The following is a 6,016-nucleotide window of genomic DNA, read 5'->3' as shown; positions in this document are numbered from 1 at the left end:
CATAATTGTCACTAAACTGTCGATTAACATCGAAACGATACGATTAGCTCTTCGGATCTTATTCAGATTCTGCCATTCTTCCAATTATGTCTGTGCTAGAGAAAAGCCTTAGGGTTCAACATCAAATCCTTGATCGCACATTGCATTCAGTTGTCACATCACTTTAATGTCTCAACCTGGCACATTCTTCAGTCTTCCTTTGTCTTTCCTGCTCTTGGCGTGGTTGAACGGTGCACGCCAGTTATTGTAGGGAATAGCCCTCGGTTTGTTTTGTCTGATGTTTCCTTGTGTTTAGCTGCAGGTGATCCAATTCTGGCAAGAAGCCTGCACAGATGACGTGGTGTCCTCCTCTGTGCATCCTATCCGGAGGCACCTGGTGTCGCTTGGCTCCATTACTGGCGATGTTAACGTCGATCACGTGGTTAAGGTGGTGCCGACCAGTCCATATTCCCCTTTGTAATGAGTCTCATGCAGACAGAGGCCACACGCGACACCATATATAACTACGGCCAGGCAGCTGGCACTGTGGTAGCCATTGAAGATACAAAGAGCATTGAAGGAATTCCCCTCACAGAGAGCTTACAATATTATTGGGAAGAGAAGTGTGTGACGCCTTACTTCGGCATCCATCCACGAATTGCTCTGTGAGCCCCACGGACAATTAGAGTAGAAATGACTTCTGGGGTTTAAGGGCTCATTGAGGAAGAGAGGTTGGGAAGTTGCTCCAGCAAGGGAATCAGAGGGGAGGACGGCTCTGGCCGTCACCAGGAGGTGGGAAGGGTCAGGTTTACGAGGCGCTGATCGAGGAGGGCCAGAACAGGGTGCCATTTTTTTACCCGGGAGGACCCCGGCAGCCAGTCTGGAGGGCTGCTTGCAGGGCAGATCAGCTAGGTCAACAAAAGATGGCATTCAAGGCCTCCTGGGAGTCAGACGGGGCGGTCCAATGGATGGGTAGGGTGGCGGATCAGAGAAGCTCTGAAAAATCTGGCCGAATAACTCCCTTGCTTCCGGCTCCCATTTAACCAGGTCTTAACAGCACATATATTTTGACATCCAGTGTAAAGCCAAGGACATTCGGCCAGAGCAGAGGATTCCTCTGTGGAGGAATCATGTGAGCTAAGGTAGGAGGGGATAGATGGGGATTGATTGGGAGACATTTGGGGGCGCCATTCAGGAATCATTTGCACCGCCTTAGCATACGGATTCTATTCTGCGTACACACGAGGAAGCAATGCAATAAGAGGTTAAAATTCTGTCTCTCATTTCACTGGCTATTCCTAATCTCAAAATAGAATCTTTTCAGAATACCATTTGCACCCACTCCCGTAGTAAGAGCAGGACCTGGCACTTCTCTGAAGTGCCCTTCGCCTCTAATCTGGCTCGGAATTAAAGTGCCTTAATTAAATGGAGACCTCATTATATTCTCTTATAACCTGCAGCCCAATCATAACACAGTGATTTACCTTGAACTATTATTGCACATATTTCCACCCACGTATTATTATATGTCACTGTACTTTAATTATGTTTCAATGAATATAATTCCATATCCTCCAACACTTAAATAATATTCACTTGAAATATAACTGCGCGCCTGTAATTCTCCATAAGCGCGAGGGCTTCCATTGCAAATGATAAAAATTACTACGGCTCTGAAGGCTGAAACAAGCTAAACCATTCCTGAAAGAAATCAGTCGCCATTTTAATAGAATTTTAAAACATTGAAATTGGTCACTAATTTATTTTTTCAAAAACACACTTTAAGAGGGTGATTTTTGTAGCGTTAACAACAACAACAACAAAATCTTTGGAAGGAAGCAGCAATTCCCTGGAGACTCGTATTGCTTAGTAACCATTTCACCAGGGACTTTGCTCCCATAGAGAATTGATTTTAAAAAAAAATAGAACTTTGCACTGATTTTATATATATATATGTATATATATATATACATATATATATACATATATATATATAATTATTACCCAGGAAAAAGAGTGACATTAATGCTTGTATTCTTTCCCGTGTTCAGTCTTAGAAAACCATAGTTGAGGGGCGCCTGGGTGGCTCAGTCGGTTAAGCGGCCGACTTCGGCTCAGGTCATGATCTTGCGGTCTGTGAGTTCGAGCCCCGTGTCGGGCTCTGTGCTGACAGCGCAGAGCCTGGAGCCTGTTTCGGATTCTGTGTCTCCCTCTCTCTGACCCTCCCCCGTTCATGCTCTGTCTCTCTGTCTCAAAAATAAATAAACGTTAAAAAAAAAAAAAAAAAAAAGAAAGAAAACCATAGTTGAAAACCCTTATTTCTGCCAGGATATTTCTCAGAAGCTACTTCGTCTTTGGAGATTTTTTTTGCATTGCGTTTTACTTACTACTATAGCTACAACAGCTATATATATGCTTTATGTATTTATTTATTTCAAACATATGGCCAGTGTGGACTGAAAAGTAATCATTTGTGATAAATTAACTCACGACCTCATGCCATGGGATGACCCTCCCAAAGAACTAGACGAATGGTCATCTGTCCTTCCTTTCTAGTCCCCGGTTTAAAAATATGGTGTGGCAGGGCGCCTGGGTGGCTCAGTTGGCTGAGTGTCTGACTTCAGCTCAGGTCATGATCTCACGGCTCATGGGTTCGCGCCCCACATATGGCTCTGTGCTGACAGCTCAGAGCCTGGAGCCTGCTTCGGATTCTGAGTCTCCCTCTCTCTCTGCCCCTCCCCCCACTCATGCTTGCTCGCTCTCTCTCTCTCTCAAAAATAAGTAAACATTAAAAAAAAAATACGGTGTGGGGGCCCCTGGGTGGCTCAGTCAGTTAACTGTCCGATTTGGCCTCATTTTATGATCTCATGGTTCATGAATTCGAGCCCTGTGTTGGGCTCTATGCCGACAGCTCAGGGCCTAGAGTCTGCTTCAGGTTCTGTGTGTGTCTCTCTCTCTGCCCCCTCCCAAGTCTCTCTCTCTCAAAAATAAATATTTTTTAAAAATTTAAAAATAAAAATAAGAAGTAAATAAAAAATAAAATTACAGTGTGTTGGGGCTCCTGGGTAACTCAGCTGGTTGAGCGTCTGACTCTTGGTTTCAGCTCAGTTCATGAGCCCGGGGTTGTGGGATCGAGCCCCATATTGGGCTCTGTGCTAAGCATGGAACCTGCTTAAAATTCTCTCTTTCTCTCTCTCTGCCCCCGCTTGTGTTCTCTCTCTCTCTCAAATGAATAATTAAATAATTACATCAAATAAAAATACAGCGTTTGAGCTATAGACTTCAGCAATAGGTTTTAAAGAGGAGAGAGAACTAAAACAGAATATACATTTTGACCATCTCTGGTAAGGAGTAAACACAGAGTTTACTTAAGTTTTTAAACCTTCAGGCTAGGTAAACCCTTCAAGTTCAATTTTGGTCCCCCATTGTGAACTATTCCAAACTCATTGTCCAGGAAGAGTGCTCTGCCATTATCACTGTTGGAGAGAATCAATATTATTAAAATAATAATTCTTCCTGAAAAAATTTGTCTGCAATGTTGGCCACTCAACAAGTCCAGGGAACAAATGAAGCCATTATATAAATAGGTTATTAAAGTCTTATCTCAAAAGGAGGGACATGAGAAAGTGCCAAAAGGATGCCAAACGGGACGGTGATATAGGAAGTAGAGATTGAATTTTTTCCTTTTTACTCTTTGGACTGAACCAGAAATTGTCGATCTCTTGTTCCCTCATGGGTGCATTTGGCATGATAATGACTAAATGAACTCAATCAAATACTCTAAAATTTAATGCATGCTGTATTTAAAAAGAAATTGGGATTCATCAAAATTTAAAACGATTGTGCCTCTGAAGGACGCCATCAGAAGGTGAAAAGACAAAACACCAGATGGGAGAAAATATTTCCAAATAGTATATCTGATAAGAGACTTGTATCTAGATTATATAAAGAACTCTTTTTTTAACGTTTATTTTTGAGAGAGAGAAAGAGAGTAGGGGAGGGGGGAAAGAGAGAGAATCCCGAGCAGGCTTCGTGCTGTTAACGCAGAGCCTGACGCAGGGCTCAAACTCACGATCGATGAGATCATGACCTGAGCCAAAATCAAGAGTTGGACGCTTAACCGACTGAACCACCCAGGCGCCCTTATATAAAGAACTCTATACTTCAATAATAAAAAGGCAAACCCATTTAAAAAAAAAAATGGGCAAAAGACCTGAACAGACATTTCTCCAAGGGAGACATACAAATGGCCAATAAGCACAAGAAGAGATGCTAGTCATTATTAGTCATCGGGGAGATCCAAATCAAAACCACAGAGAGATACCATTTCACACTTACGAGGATGGTCATAATCAAAGAGTCAGTTAATAACAAGTATTGACAAGGATGTGGAGAAATGGGAGCCTTCATACGTTCATGGTTGGATTATAAAGTGATTTAGCTGCTTTGTAAACAATTTGGCAGTTTCTCCAAATGTTAGACGTAGAGTTTCCATAGGAACCAAAAATGTCACTCCCAGGTATGTGCTAGGTGAAATGAAAATGCACGTCCACACAAAAACTTGTATACAAACGCAGCATTATTCATAATAGGTAAACACAACCCAAATATTCATCAACTGATGAATGGATACACAAAAGTGGTAAATCCATACAATGGAATATTGTTCGGCCATGTAAAGGAATGGGGTACTGACACCTGCTACAACACGGACCAATCTGAAATGTTTATGCCAAATGAGAGAAGACGGTCACAACAAAACCACAGATTATACGACTTCATTTATATGAAATATGCACAATAGGCAATCCTATAGAGACAGAGAGTAGGTAAGTGGTTTCTTAGGGTTGGGCAATTGGATGGGGGGGGGCGGTGACAGCTAAAGGGTGTAGGATTTCTTTTCGAGGTGATGACAATGTTCTAAAATCGGTTATAGTGGTGGACGCACTTATCTGTGAATATACTAAAAACCATCCCATTGTATGCTTTATATTTATTTATTTATTTATTTATTTATTTGTGTCTAGGTTTATTTGTTTTTGAAAGAGAGAGACAGACAGAGCATGAGCAGGGGAGGAGCAGAGAGAGAGAGGGCGACACAAAATCCGAAGCAGGCCCCAGGCTCCGAGCTGTCAGCACAGAGCCTGAGGCGGGGCTCGAACCCACGGACTGCGAGATCATGAACCTGAGCGAAAGTCAGATGCCCAACCGACTGAGCCACCCAGGCGCCCCTACTTATTTATTTTTTAAGTAAGCTCTGCATCCAAAGTGGGGCTTCAACTCATACCCCTGCGATCAAGAGTTGCACGTTTTACCCACTGAGGGAGCCGGGCGCCCCTGAATTGCACACTTTAAATGGGTGAATCGTAGAGTAAGAGAACTGTATCTCAATGAAGCTGCTAAGCAAATCAATGGCGAATGTGACGGTACTTCAGGAGAATTGGATGATCTGAGTAACATGGAAATTCTGTTCGTCGTAGTAAGCGGCAACACACAGAAACTCTGAAATTAATTGGTCTGAGTGTGCCCCGAGAACACGAATTCATTAATTCATATAATTATGTATGTGTTCAGCAAACTTTCGTCGAACTTGTAATTTTCTTTACGGCACTTGCTTTGACGTCCGACTCCGCCCCAGGTCACGATCTCACGGTTCATGAGTTCGAGCCCCCCATTTGGGCTGGCTGCTGTCCACGCCGAGCCCGCTTCGGATCCTCTGTCTCCCTGTCTCTCTGCCTCTCTCTCTCTCAAAAGTAAATAAATAAATAAATTCATACACACACACACACACACACACACACACACACATATATATATATATATATATATATTAAAAGCACTTGCTTCTGGTGATGGGAACACACAAACAGGATTCATGATAATCCTTCTAGCAGGGTGACCAGACATATAAAAAACCTCCATGGCGTCCAATAGGATGACCTCAGAATTTGTTAATGAGGCCAGAAAAAAGTCACACTCTGAGTGAAACTCACCATAAGAGAAATGAGCTCAGCCATTTCTAGGAGCCCCCCCGCCT

The 6,016-nt window shown here is 42.8% G+C and overlaps 1 non-coding gene across 1 annotated transcript; it reads right to left on the bottom strand.

Annotated features, from left to right (window-relative positions):
- Positions 1–5,120: 5,120 nt before the first annotated feature.
- Positions 5,121–5,206, bottom strand: TRNAE-UUC (transfer RNA glutamic acid (anticodon UUC)). The gene has a single exon. It is a non-coding gene; the product is annotated as a tRNA-Glu (tRNA).
- Between the last annotated feature and the right edge of the window lie 810 nt (positions 5,207–6,016).

Source organism: Panthera onca, chromosome X, assembly GCF_046562875.1.
Source record: "Panthera onca isolate mPanOnc1 chromosome X, mPanOnc1 haplotype 2, whole genome shotgun sequence".
Classification (NCBI taxonomy): domain Eukaryota; kingdom Metazoa; phylum Chordata; class Mammalia; order Carnivora; family Felidae; genus Panthera; species Panthera onca.
Note: the sequence above shows the minus strand (reverse complement) of the source record. Positions and strands in the feature narration are given on the sequence as shown.